This window comes from Molossus molossus, unplaced genomic scaffold (assembly GCF_014108415.1).
Source record: "Molossus molossus isolate mMolMol1 unplaced genomic scaffold, mMolMol1.p scaffold_m16_p_11, whole genome shotgun sequence".
In the NCBI taxonomy this organism is placed as follows: domain Eukaryota; kingdom Metazoa; phylum Chordata; class Mammalia; order Chiroptera; family Molossidae; genus Molossus; species Molossus molossus.
Window position 1 is genome coordinate 77,794,554 of NW_023425346.1, and position 15,398 is coordinate 77,809,951.

A 15,398-nucleotide genomic window follows, 5' to 3' on the forward strand; every position below is an offset into this window, starting at 1 on the left:
CATGTGCACTTGAGAAGAATGTGAATTCTGAAGTTTTGGGGTGTAATTCTCTGTAGATATCTATTAAATCCATTTGATCGAGCGCTTCATTTAGAGTCTGTGTTTCCTTGTTAATTTTTTGTCTAGATCTATCCAGTGATGTCAGTGGGGTGTTGAAGTCCCCTGCTATGATTGTATTGCTGTTGATTTCTCCTTTGCAGTCCTCCAAAAGATTTTTAATATATGTTGGCGCTCCTATATTGGATGCATATATGTTTATCAAGGTTATATCTTCCTGTTGGATAGATCCTTTTAATATTATGTAGTGGCCTTCTTTGTCTCTAGTTATGGCCTTCATTTTGAAATCTACTTTATTAGAAATGAGTATTGCTACCCCAGCTTTTTTTTTTGCTTTTCATTTGCTTGAAAGATTTTTTTCCATCCCTTCACTTTCAACCTATGTGAATCTTTTGTTGTGAGGTGGGTTTCTTGTAAACAACATATATGTGAGTCATGCTTTCTTATCCAGTCAGCTACTCTGTGTCTTTTTTTTTTTTTTTTTTTTTTTTTTTTTTTTTTTAATCCTCACCCGAGGACACTTTTTCATTCTTTGTTCAGATAGAGCAGGAGGGAGAGAGAGAGAGAAACATCGATGTGAAAGGGACACATCGAGTGGCTGCCACCCACATGACCAACCAGGGCCGGGGACAAACTGCAACCGAGGTACATGCCCTTAGCGGGAACCGAACCCGGGTCTCTCCGGACCGCAGGCCGACGCCTTAACCACTGAACCAAACCGGCCAGGGCCTCTGTGTCTTTTTGTCAGAGCATTCAAACCATTCACATTTAAGGTGATAGTTGTTATATACTTATTTATTTCCATTTTTGTTTAGTGTGGTTCTATTTTTCTTCCTATTTCTTCTACTAATTACAGCAGTCCTTTTAGCATATCTTGCAGTGCTAGTTTGGTGTTATATTCCCTTAGCCTTTTTTTGTCTGGAAAGCTTTATTTCCCCTTCTATTTTGAATGACAGCCTTGCTAGATAGAGTAGTCTTGGATTCAGATCCTTGTTTTTCATGACCTTGATTACTTCATACCACTGCCTTCTGGCCTGTAGTGTTTCTGTTGAGAAATCAGCTGAGAGCTTTATGGGATTTCCTTTATAGGTAACCTTTGCTTATCTCTTGCTGCCTTTAGGATTCTCTTTGTCTTTAATTTTTGGCATTTTAATTACTATGTGTCTTGGTGTGGGCCTGCTCGGGTTCTTCTTACTTGGGGCTCTCTGTGCTTCTTGAACTTGAATGCCTTCTTCCTTCACCAAGTTAGGAAAGTCTTCTGTTACTATTACTTCAAATATATTCTCTAACCATTGCCCATTTTCTTCTACTTCAGGGACTCCTATGATGCGAATGTAATTACGTTTCCAGTTGTCCCATAGTTCTCTTAAGCTATCTTCCTGTTTTTTAATTATTTTTTTCTTTTGGTTTTCTGATTGGTTGATTTTTTCTACCCTGTCTTCTAATTCACTGATCCGGTCCTCAGCTTCCTCTACTCTTTATTAGTACTGTTTAGTCCTTCCCATGTGTTCCTAATTTCTGCTATGTCATTCTTCATTTCCACTTGGTTCGTTTTCAATGTTTCTATATCTTTACTCATGGTGCTGATGTCCTTACTCCTGCTATTGAGCTTCCTCAAGATTATGGCTCTGAACTCTACCTCTGATAATTTGCTTAGCTGCATTTCATTTATCTCATCTTTGATAGAGTTCTCTTGTTCTTTCATTTGGGATTTGTTTCATTTCACCATTTTGGCTATCTATTTTGGGTTTTGGAGCCTGCCAAATTTTCCCTGTGGGTGTTAGTGTTCTGCTGTTTGTGGCTCCCTCTACTGGGTTTGGATGATCCTGGGTGGGCCCACATTGAACACCACTGTCAAGTCTTACTTTCCTGGGTAGATTCGTAAGCCCAGAAAAGGTTCAGTTATCCTCTAGCATTTTCCTGGTGTCTAGTAGTGTCAGTTACTCAGTGCCTTGGAATGTAGCCCTGGTGTTCTGTATAAGAGGATTTCCAGAGGGTGGGATAGATGCTGGTTGTTAATGAGCCTCAATTTTCATTTCTTTGCCTCACCTGGGAAAGGCTGAATCTGGGGGAAGGGAGGGTCTGCTGCTTTTCCCCACAGCTTGGGGAAGGAGCACACTGGCCACCATCCTTTGTGGCCACAACTCAGCAAAAATTCTGAGTGCCCTCCAAATCCTGGGTGTCCCCACAGAGTTCCAGCCCAGTCTGCCCTTCCTGTGCTGTAGCCCCAAGGTGAGTGGCTGTGGCTATGTTAGTGCTCTGTCCCGGCTCTCTGCCATGTGGAAAGGGCTTGGTCTTTATTCCCCAAGGGCACTTTTCACAGCTAAGACTGCTGCTATCGGTGGGCTCTCAGCCCACCACCCTCTCGTACCTCTGTAGATCCTACCAATGTCCCTGGTTATATGGTCCTGTCCTGCTGCTTTTCTGTTGCTTTTTTCTGAGGATTTGTCTTTATTTTAGTTGTAATTCCCGTTTGGTCCTGGGAGATTGTCTGTGTAGCTTCCATTCACTCCACCTCCATTTTCACATCCTCTAAGCCTATCTTATGCGCAGCTGGGTTTCACAGGCCTTTCTGGTGCCCACGCACCCTGCAGGTCCTGCAGGTAACTGGATGGCACAGTCCCTTTGGGGACCCAGCTCTATGCCTATGTTATGGGCTGCTGGGTCGCACAGGCCTCTCTGGTGCTTCAGCACCCCACAGGCCCCGTGGGTAACTAGATCGCACAATCCCTAATGGGACGCACATTCCTCTTTGGTGCTTCAGCACCTTGTAGGTCCTGCGGGTCCTTGGATGGCAGGGTCCCTGTTGGGTCGCAGGGGCCTCTTTGGTGCTTCAGCATCCCGCAGGTCCCGTGGGTAACTGGATCGCATAGTCTCTGCTGGGTGGCACAGGCCTCTCTGGTGCTCCCACAACCTGCAGGTCCCGCGAACGGGCAGCTGGAGCTCACCAGTCTTTAGGGCTCCAGCTTCCCACTGATCTTGTGAGCTACTGGACCACACAGGCCTCTGTGGAGCCCCAGGTCCCGCCGCTGGTGGCTGGGGAGTGCTCCTGCCCTGTGGGGCTCAACTACTGCTCAGCTTTTGCTGTAGTTTTTGGGGATGGGTCTCAGCTGCTGGTCGGTGCTTCTGTTGCCTGGGGATAGAGTCTGCTCCCCAGCCTCTGTTGCGGGGGGTATATCTGGACTCTGATCGGGCTGCTACTATGGGGGATGGTGCTGGGCTCCCGGCTGTCTGTGGCTTCCGTGACCAGCACCTTGGCAGCTCCACTACCGTGCACTGGTCTGTGTTGACACACAGTGTCCACTGGTCCAATGGTGCCAGGTGTGCTGGTGGGCTCAGGTTGCTGGGCCCTAGCCGCTCCCGCTGCCTCCTCCCAGGGAAGACCCAGGATCTTCCAAAATGCTGAGACCTCCCCGTGGCGCAGGGAGAAGCGCCTGAAGGGCCGCTAACCGTGGTAGCCGGCTGCTCAGGTCCACAGCACAGGAACCTTCTGCTCCGTGTCTCTGCACTGCTCCAGGTTGGTCATCCACCCTCATGTCTACTCACACTCTCTCACATGCTCGCTTACTCTCTGGAACACTTTCCCTCCCTCTGGTCCTGCCCGCTGCCATCTTCTCTCTCTGAATCGACATTTTTTCCTCAATAATTATTTTTAATCCTCATCTGAGGATATTTTTTCATTGATTTTTAGATAGAGTGGGAGGGAGCAAAGGGGCCAGGGAGAGAGAAACATGTATTGGTTTCCTCCTGCACTACCCCAATGGGTTGGGGATCGAACATGCAACCCAGGTACATTCCCTTGACTGGGAATCAAACCCGAGACCCTTTGGTTCGAAGGATGGCACTCTAACTGCTGAACCAAACCAGCCAATACTTACTTTAAATGGACTAAATTCTCCAATCAGAAGACAATGATTTTTTTTAAAGACATTTTTGCTGCCTACAGGAGACTGACTTCAGATGTTAAGGTCACACAGACTAATAGTGAAGGGATGGAAAAATCTATTCAAATAGGGATGGGGGGAAAGTCGGTGTAGCTATACTCATATCACAAATAGACTTTAAAACAAAGGCTGTAATAAGAGACAAAGAAGGGCATAACATTGTGATAAAGGGGTCAATCCAACAAGAAGACATAATATCTGTAAATATGCTCCCAACATTGGAACACCTACATATATAAAGCAAACATTAAAAGACCCCAAAGGGAGGACTGGCAGTACAATAATAGTAGGGGACTTTACACACTCTCGTCAATAGATCATCCAGGCAACATCAATAAGGAAATCGGCCTTATATGACACATTAAACCAAATGGACTTATAAGATACATACAGAATATTCTATCCATAAGCAACAGGACACACATTCTCAAGTGCACATGGAATTCTCCAGTATATATCATATATCAGACCACAAAACAAGTCAATAAATTTAAGAAAATTGAAATAATATTAAGCATCTTTTCTGACCACTGCATGAAATTAAAAATTACAAGAAAAAGTGAAAGTTCACAAATATGTTCATATTGTACAACATGCTACTGAACAGCCAATGGGTCAAAGGAGAAATCACAAGAGAAATTAAAAATACTTTGAGATAAGTGATAATCAGAACAACATTCCAAAACTAATGGGATGCAGCAAAAGCAGTTCTGAGGGATGTTCATAGCAATAAATGCCTATATTAGAAAAAAAAAAAAACCTGCCCTGGCCAGTTTGGCTCAGTGGTTAGAGTGTCTGCCGACAAACCAGAGTCCTGGGTTCAGTTCCCGCTAAGGGCACATATGTCGGTTGCAGTTTGTCCCCGCCCGGTTGGGGTTGTGTGGATGGCAACCAGTCCATGTGTCTCTCTCACATTGCTGTTTCTCTCTCTCTCTTCCTCCCTCTTTCGCTCCTGCTCTTTCTGAAGATAAAATGCAAAAATGTCCTCAGGTGAAGATAAAATAAAAAAACTATCACCCGGCTGGTGTGGCTCAGTGGTTGAGCATCAACCCATGCACCAAGAAATCACCGGTTCAATTCCCCGTCAAGGTACATGCCCAGGTTGTGGGCCAAACCCCCAGCGGGGGGCATGCAGGAGGCGGCCAATAGATATTCTTTCTCATCCATATTTCTTTCTCTCCCTCTCCCTTCCTCTCTCTAAAAATAAATAATTTAAAAACAAAACAGAAAACTATCAAACAACTTAACTTTACACCCCAAGAAACAAAAAAGAACCACCAAAGCCCAGTTAGTAGAAAAACAGAAATAAAGATCAGAGCAGAGCCCAATCAGTGTGCTCAGTGGTTGAGCATCTACCCACGCACCAAGAGGTCACTGGTTCAATTCCCGGTCAGGGAACATGCCCAGGTTGTGGGCCACATCCCCAGTGGGGAGCATGCAGGAGGCGGCCAATCGATGTCTCTATCTCTCCCTGTACCTTCCTCTCTCTCTAAAATCAATAAAGGAAAAAAAAAAAAAAAGATCAGAGCACAAAGAGAAAAGATAAAAGAGCAGGTTCTTTGAAAAGATAAACAATTGACAAATATTTAGTTAGACTCACCCAGAAATTGAGAGGGAAAAATAAAATCATATAAAAAAGGCGATATTACAACTGATATCACAGAAATACAAAGGATCACAAGAGACTATTCTGAACTATTATATGCCAACAAATTTGACAATCTACAAGGAATTGTAAAAGTTCTAAAATCATACAATCTACAAAGACAATCATGAAAAAATAGAAAATTTGACCAAATGAAATACTAGTAAGGAGTCTGAGAATCAGTAATCAAACACCTTCCAATATGCAAAAGTCCAGAACAAGATCACTTCTCTGATGAATTCTAGCAAACATTTAGAGAGAAATTAATGCTAATTCTCTAACTCTTCTAAAAAATAGAAAGGAACTCTTCCAAACTCATTTTACAAGGTCAGTATTATCCTGATTCCCAAACCAAACAAGGACTACACAAGGAAATTATAGGCCAATAGTCTTAGTACACATAGATGCAAAAATCCTCAACAAAATATTATCAAACTAAATTCAATACTATATTAAAAGGATCACACACCATGATCAAATGGGATTTACTCCAGAGATATAAGGATGGTTCAAAACCCACAAGTCAATGTGGTAACACTGCATTAACAAAATAAAGGATAAAAATACAAGCATTTCAATAGATGCAAAAAAATTGACAAAATTGACAAAATTGAACATCTATTTATGATCAAAGAAAAATTTTAAAACTCTCAAAGTGGGTATGAAAGGAACATACCTCAACATACTAAAAGCCATATATGACAAGACCACAGCTAACATCCTACTCAATAGTGAAAGGCTAAAATATTTTCCTCTAAAATCAGAAACAAGATAAAGATGCCCACTCACCACTTTTATTCAGCATAGCCTAGCCAGAACAATCAGGCAAGAAAAAGAAATAAAAGGCACCCAAATAATAAGTAGGAAGTACAACTGTCATTATTTGCAGATGACATATTATATATAGAAAACCCTAAAGACACCACCAAAAATTGTTAGAACTAGTCAATAAATTCAGTCAAGTTACAGGATACAAATTAATATACAAAAATGTGTTGAATTTCTATATATTAATAACAAACTATCCGAAAGAAATGAAAAAATCCCACCCGAGGATATATTTTTTTTTCCCCATTGATTTTAGAGTGGAAGGGAGAGAGAAAGAAACATTGATGTGAGAGAGACACATCGATTGGTCCTCCCGCACTACCCCAACTGAGGCCAGGGATCGAACCTACAACCCAGGAACATGCCCTTGACCAGAACTGAACCTTCAGCCCTTTGGTCCAAGGACCAACACTCTAACCACTGAGCCAAACCGGCAAGAGCAAGAAAGCAATCCCATTTGAGGTTGCATCAGAAGAGTAAAATACCTTGGAATGGATTTAGCCAAGGAGATGACAGACCTGTACACTGAAAACTATAAAACGTTAATGAAACACAAATATACAGAAAGATATTCCATGCCCATGGATTGGAAGAATTGATTTTGTTAAAATGTCTATACTACCCAAAGCAATCTATAGATGCAGTGTAATTCCTACCAAAATTCCAATGGCATTTTTCACAAAACTAGAACAAACAATCCTAAAATTTGTGTGGAACCACAAAAGACCCAGAATAGCCAAAGCAATCTTGAGAAAGGACAAAGCTGGAGACATCATGCTCCTTGATTTCAAGCTATATTACAACTATAGTAATCAAAACAGCATCGTGTTGGCATAAAAACAGACACATAGATCAATGAAAAGAATCAAGAGCCCAGAAAATATGTGATTAATTTATGACAAAGGAGTCAAGAACATGCAATGGGGAAAGGACAGTCTCTTCAACAAATAGTGTTGGGAAAATTGAACAGCCACAGACAAAAGAATAAAACTGGACCACTCTCTTATACCAGAAAAAAAATTAACTTTAAGCAAATGAAAGACTTGAACTTAAAATCTGAAACAGGCAGTAGCTTCTTGGCATCAGTCTTGGTGAGATTTGGTGGGGGGGGGGGGGGGGGGTTGACACTAAAAACAAAGGCAACAAATGCAAAAATAAAAAGCGGGAGTCTATCAGATGAAAAAGCTGCACAACAATGGCAACCATCAGCAGGATAAAAAGGCATCATCCAGCCCCATGGTGTGGCTCAGCAAGAGGCTGCTGGTTGGATTCCCGGTCAGGACACAGGCCCAGGTTGTGGGCCAAATCCCCAGTGGGGGGCATGCAGGAGGTGGCCAGTCGATGTTCTCTCTCATCGATGTTTCCATCTCTCTCTCCCTCTCTAACATCAATAAAGAAAAAAAAATTTTTTTTTTTTTTAAAAAGGGCAACTGTCCAAATGAGAAAATAGCTGCAAATCATATTTCATAAGGGGTTAAAATCCAAAATATTTAAAGAACTTACACAATTCAATAGCAAAGAAACAAACAATTCAGTTAAAAAAAAAAAAAAAAGGACAGAGGATCTGAATAGACATTTTTCCACAGAAGACATCTATATAGCCAACAGGTTTATGAAAAGATGCTCAATATTACTAATCATCATGGAAATACAAATCAAAACCACAATGAGATATCACTTCACATCTTTTAGAATGGCCTTTATCAAAAAGGACATACGAGTGTTGACAAAGATATGGAGAAAAGGGAACCCTTGTGTACTGTGGGTGGGAATGTAAATTGATGCAGCCACTATAGAAAACAGTATGGAATTTCCTCAAACAATTAAAAACAGAACTATCATATGATCCAGCAATTCCACTTCTGTTTTTTTTGTTTTGTTTTGTTTTTGAATCCTTGCCTGAGGACATGCTTATTGATTCTAAAGAGAGAGGAAGGGAGAGAAGCATCAATGTGGGGGAACAGCGATCATTTGCCTTCTCATAAGCGCCCTGACCAGGGATCTAACCCGAAATCTCTCAGTGTACCGGATGGACTCTAACCAACTGAGCCACACCAGCCAGGGCCACTTCTGGGTATTTATCAGAAGAAAATGGAAACATTAACTTGAAAATAAAATATTTATGCACCCCTTGTTCACTGCATCATCATTTACAATAGCCAAGACATGGAAGCAACCTAGGGGTTCACTGGTGGATGAATGGGTAAAGAAAACGTGGTCTCTCTCTCTCTCTCTCTCTCTCTCTCTCACACACACACACACACACACACACACTTCAGTCATGAAGAAGGAGGAAATCCCTCCATTTGTGACGACAGGAATGGAACTTGAGGGCATTCACTAAGTGAAATACAATTGTTCCTCGCCACTTCGCCCTTTGACGTTCGCGGCTTCACTCTGTTGCGGTTTTTTCAAATATATTCATTAAAAAGTTGATCGAGACAGCAAAAATGATAAGCACACGCTCGGTTGTCTGAGTCAATTATACATCCCTGTATTATAATTGAAATGAAAATCACTGTGCGTATGGACTGTAGGCCTATGTATTCGAGCAGCGCAGGAATCCTGCAATGCCAGGTGCAACCGCTGGGGTCTGGAACGGATTAACCGCAATAAATGAAGGACGACTGTACATCAGACACAGAAAGACAAATACTGTATGACCTCACTCTGTGTGGCATTAAAAACAAACAAATGAAAAAAATGAGCTCATAGATACAGAGGACAGATTGGTGGTATCAGGGGCAGGGGTGGTAAGTTGGGGGTGGGCAAAATGAGTGAAGGGGTCAAAAGATACAAACATCCAGTTATAAAATAAGTCCTGGGGATGTAATGTACAGCATGGTGGATGTAGTTAATAAAACTGTATTATATATTTAAAAATTGCTAAGAGCCTAGATCTTAAAAGTTCTTATCACTGGAAAAAAATATTTTGTATAATGATGAACGTTAACTAGACCTACTGTGGTGATCATTTTGCAATATACACAAATAGTATACCATTATGTTGTATACCTGGAACTAATATGTCAATTATATCTCAATAAAAATTACTTCACCTCAATTTACTCATCTGCAAATATAGACAAAAGTGTGTAATATATATCATGTTATTTTCCTCAAGAACAAAAGGTCATTAGGAAAATCAGGCAAGAAGTGAACATGAGTGATTTTAGTTGTGAATAAAGTCAAGTAAATCAAGAAGCATTTTCAAAATGGGAAAAGGTATTTAAAATCTCCAGGCTGCCCTGGCTGGTTTGGCTCAGTGGTTAGAGCATCGGCCTGCAGTCCAGAGACGCCCAGGTTCCGTTCCCGCTAAGGGCACGTATCTCGGTTGCAGTTTGTCCCCAGCCCTGGTTGGGTCGTGCAGGTGGCAGCCACTCGATGTGTCTCTTTCACGTCAATGTTTCTCTCTCTCTTTCTTCCTCTCTCTCCCTCCCACTATATCTGAAAAAATGAAAAAATGTCCTTGGGTGAGGATAAAAATAATAATAAAATAAAATCTGCAGGCTGCTAAGTAACAGTTCGATCCTTTACAAATGCTGCTTGAGAATGTGCACAATAATGCAGTCAGGGATGCTATAAAATGGGTTATCTAGTCTAGTCTAAATATCCCTCAATGATCCTTTGATTCATCCAACAAGAATTTACAGAACATATATTCTCTGGCAGACACTCTTCTAGGCTCTACAGACACCGAAGTAGGCAGGAAAGTGTCCTTGTTGGGCATAGTCCAACAACAAAGCAGACACACCTCTGAGAGAATCACACAGATAGGGACTTACACTGGGGTAAGACAATAATGTGGTAGGTGCTACCACGAAATGAAAAGTCTGCTTCTCTGCGGGTCCGCAGGGACAGAAAGCCACCAGTGCCCAGAGAGCTGCGGCCCAGGCATGTGGCCCCCTCCCAACGCCGACGACCCCGGGTGCCGGCCATTAAATGGCCAGCGTTAGACTAGGTTGGTACAAAGTTGGGTTATTGTCACAAACTGAGAGACCTGAGACTGCACTGTCTTATAGTTGAAAAAAAGGAAACAGGGGCATTTTACATTCGGATAGACCGAGGTTACTTTTCAGCTCTGGTCCCGTTAAGGGGGTCCCCTGCGAGCACCCCGGCCGCACTGGCCTCCTCCGCGCCCTGCAGCGGCCCCAGGGACGCGGCGTCTCCCACGCGGGGGGCTGCCCCACCCGCCCCGTGTCCACGCGGCCCAGGCTGCGGCCACGCAGAAGGGACGATGGATGGAGCCTAGTTCCACCCCCAGCGGTGAGCCCGAGGGAGCGTCATTTAATGGATTTCCCTTTCTTCATTTATAAAACGATTAATTGAGGAAGACCTCCAAGGCCTCCCAAGCTGCTTTCCCTGGTCGACAGGAACTGGTGTTTCTTAAAAAGCAGCCAGCGTGCAGAAGCACTGATGCGTGGGTCGCTCTTCCGAGCCGGCGGAGAGGTTGCCTGGCGGGAGAGGGCTGGAGGGGAGGCCGAGGTCTCACCCACCCGGCGCCGGCTCTTCCCGGACTCCGAAGCGAAGGAGCCCCATGGCCACCTCTAGAGCGACCCCCTGGTGGCAGTGAGGTGGGCTGGGAGGCAGGAGACCTGAGCATCACAGCACTTTCTCTGGGCTGGGGTTTCTCTGGGGATAAGATGAAGCCCGAAAGCTTTCTGCACCGTCTGCTGGGGTGGCGGTGGCTGCCTTCTGGGGAGGCCGCGCCTTTCCCTCCCGGTCGGGGGCCGCTTTCACAGCTCCACCTTGATCTGGTGTTTACGTCTAGGTATGTACCACATATTTCATTTCCAAAAGTCTGCTTGCTGAAAGGAAGGCTTTTCAAACCACTGCTCTTTGTAAAGGGCAAGCCTTTTACTCCTCTGCCCCAAGCAAAACAGTAACCCCTTTACCGAGACTCCTTGGCCTGGCGTCGAAGGCCTCTCGTGATCTGGCCCTTTTCCGACCTCCAGCTGCCACTGCTACCCAACCGGACTGCAGCCTCCACACTGCAGCCACCAGAGCACGTCCCAGCGCGGGGACACTGCCGCGTCCCGTCACTGTGAACGCTGCTCCTCCGCCGTCGTCCCGGCTGGGCTTCGCCGGCCCCCGAGAGCCTCTATGCACCCTTCACAGCCCTGACCTCACCTCCTCAAGTAGACGTTGTCCTGCCTGCGTGCTCCTCTGTCCCTGTGCTCATCGCCCTGGTGACAAAACTGCTACCTTACAGCTGTGAGGTGGACGTCTTTGGAGCCAGACCCCTGGGGTCAAGCCCAGCCGCCCCACTCAGGCGAGACGGGGGTGTCTGCGAGGCCGGCGGCCTGCCCCGTGGGCTGGAGAGGGGAAGCGCCAGCCCAGGGCCGGGTGGGGTTTGAGAACCGGAGCCAGGCTCTACCCTCAGGAAGCCGGTGGCTTTGAGGAGACAGAGGAGGGCCGGGCGGGCGTGGGCTGGGAGTCGTGGAGAGCAAGACCCCCGCACCTTCCCCAGCAGGTCCTCAGATATCTGGTGTTTCATGTATCAGAGAGGTTCAAAGACACCAGAAGGACTTTTCATCTTTATTTTACCAATCCCCAGGTTGCTGAGATATATATACTTTAAAATGGTGTTGAAAAGGGAATCCTTTTGGTGAATGCACCCAGGCTTTTCTGCATCCCCCACCCAGCTACAGGTGCAGTGGGTGGGAAGCAGGGGACTAAATCCCGGAGACTTTTCCCAAAGAACAAAAAGCCCCCCCCCCCCTTCTTGGAGCTGCTCCCGCGACGCCCCAGACCCGCCCGGGGCCCTGCAAAGCCGGCCCGGAGACCCCGCGGCCTCCGACCGGGCGCGGCTTTCCCGGGCTCGGGGTGCCACCTGGTGGCCGCGGTGCGCACTGCGGGCCCCGCTCGAAGGTGCCGCCGAAGGGTCCTTTCCCTGTCCGTGCGGACCGTGCAGAGATCAGGAGTCTCTGGGTGAAGGTCAATGTTGGGCCTGTCGGGCGCCCACCCTGTAGGGACAGAACCGAGGCTTGAGACCGGACAGACCTACGTGGAGTCGGCTCCTGGCCCAAAGCGCTCCCGCTGTGTGTACTGGAGGAAGTTTCTTATCTGTTGAGTGAAGGTATCACTGGGGTGTCCCCGAGAATGAACAGGAAAGCTCGCCCAGCTAGGTGCCTGACACACATGTCAATCAATATTTCTCTTTAAATTGATTCCCTTTTCTCACTGAAGTTTATTTGTGAAGGAAGATACTCATCCGAAGTAACCTTTTTATTTTCAATATATGTTAAACTACATAGGTATTGAAATTAGAAAATAAAATGTTCCTCCGTGTACCACATTCAGCAACTTATCATGGCTTCAGATCTAGAACCTGTGCCTGCCCAGGGGTCTGTGTCTGTCTGTCTGTCTGCCTCCTTCTATAATCCAGCTGCTGTGGATCCTCGCCTGTCCCCTCCTGGAACACACCACCATCAGGGTGCCAAAGACCCCAGTGGATTTTTATTTCTTTTTTTTTTTTTTATCCTCACCGGAGGAAATTTTTTCCATTTTTTGTTCAGATAGAGCGGGAGGGAGAGAGAGGAAGAGAGAGAGAGAGAGAAACATCAATGTGAAGGGACACGAGTGGCTGCCACACGACCAACCAGGGCCGGGGACAAACTGCAACCGAGGTACGTGCCCTTAGCGGGAACCGAACCCGGGTCCTCTCTGTACCGCAGGCCGACGCTCCAACCGCTGAGCCAAACCAGCCAGGGTGGATTTTTATTTCTTAGGTTACACTGCATCATAGAGATTTGAATTTGGAAAAATGAATTTATCTCTAAGGTACCATGCCCTTTTAATTTCTCATCATTTCAAGAAAAAAATAAAACAAAAAACTTGACAGAGACCAAGGTGTGGGTAAATGCCTTGTTTATTAAAATCAGAATGAGCTCTGAGTCCCTGGACTCATACAAGCAGCCTGTTCCTTGCTTTTATTCAGCTCCCTAACAAGACAGATGGAGACATTCATGTTCATTGCCCAAAAGCACACAGGCTGTTCAGCTGTTGATCATAAAATGATGTTAGAACTGCGCATACTTCATGTACCTGACAGCTAACACTATTACTGGAGATCTGAATGCCAAACCAATGGACTCTAGCCACCATGTCTCTGGGCCTCTCCGCTCAGCACAGCTGCCTGAACCACACAGGGACATTTCTGGCCAGTGATTTCTTAGTAGTGAACACCCTGTGTATTTAAGTTATTTGCTCCTTTTAATGTTGCTAGAGGTCACCAGCCCACACTTCCCTCCAGGCTAGGCCGTCCTGGCTCCATTAAGTCTCCCATTTGTCCCCTACACAGAAATAACCCTATTGTGTTTGTTGACTAAAAAGTAATTCAAATGTTTTATTTAAAATTCTGGCACTACACCAGTGTATAAAAGAAATGGGAAGTTCCCCTAGCCCCATCCCAACCACCCTAATTCAAGTGCTTCTCAAAGATGCTTCCTTGCAACCTCAGGCAGACTTACAAGTTCCGTGTCAAACCAGCCAACCTGACCACAGCTGGGCAAATGAGAGCCGCTCCCCTCTGCTGGGACGTGAGGCTGTATTGAGTGGAGGGCAAGAGAGCCAATCGTGTTCAGGATCTCTTATTACCTACTCCTTGATCCCTAAAAAAGAGAACCGATGATATATTCCAACAGAGTTGGTTGCTAAGGTAAGTAACTAATGGGCTTGGGGTTCCAGAACTGGCTTTAGGAAGAGGCTGGTAAAACCCAAATTCCCATCACCATCCCAGTCATTGTCCAGAGAACTATTTCTCCCCCAGGTTTATAGTTTAAGCAACTGTTTCATTTCTTGTTGACCTTAGAGCCCATTCCACCATGATTCATGGATCTACAATAAGGAAGTCCAGGAAGGATCTTGTTTTCTGTTACTGGATTCCCTGGGCTCTGGACCCTCAAAGTTAAAAAATTTTTTTTAAAATATGTTTTTATGGTTTTTTAGAGGAAGGGATAGAAACGTGGATGTGAGAAACATCAATCGGCTGCGTCCTGCATGCCCCCTACTGGGGATGGAGCTTGAAACCGGGGCATGTGCCCTGACCTGGAATCCAACTGGGACCTCTCAGTCCAGGGGACGATGTTCAATCTACTGAGCCACACAGGCCGGGCTGGACCCTCCAACTTTTTGAAGCCCTCGTTTCCCACCCATTCCTGCCAGGCTAACACTCCAGACACTGCAAATTGAAATGCATGCTGGCTAGGCAGGTGCCAGAAAGCAGCGGGCCAGGTGGGGACTGTGGCAGAGTGTAGGCTCAAGGGGCGGGGTAGGGTGGGGCATTCATTTCCTTGTGGACTGAGGACCCAGTGTTGCCTGATCCTAGGGCTTTCTAAAAGACAAACCATAACTCCGGATTTATGTGAAAAAAACTTTTATAATTTTATTTACATATTATCCCACCAAAAGAAATTGCTGCCTTGGTTTTCAGATGGCTATCAATTGATTTAAGTTTTCGAAGAACTGCCTAACTCCACAGTGCCACGTTTCTCAGGATACCTTTCCCACTGTACCAGCATTTAAATTTGAGATTGGAAGCTAGAGTGGTTTTCTAATAAACTTTCTGACTTTTAAATGTTGGCAATTGATTCACATTTTAATATATACAGGGCAGTTCAAAAGAACCATGCCTGGGGGAAGCCAGTTCTCTGCCTCCTGTTCACGGGCACATTGTCCTGCGAGGGCTTTGCATGGAGCTGGCTCAGCTCCTCAGCAGTGCGCACCTACTGATGGCTGGCTGTTGCTATCCCAAGGCCCAATGGCCCTCGAGGACCAGAGGCCTCTTTTTATTGCCAGGAAATATGGTACAACCTCAAATCTGGTAACACAAAATCCCTGGAGCTCACCTCCACCAGCAGATGGGGTGTTTTCTCGTTTTATTTGAACTGGAGGAGGATGGCCAGGAGGCAGGTTCACTGAAC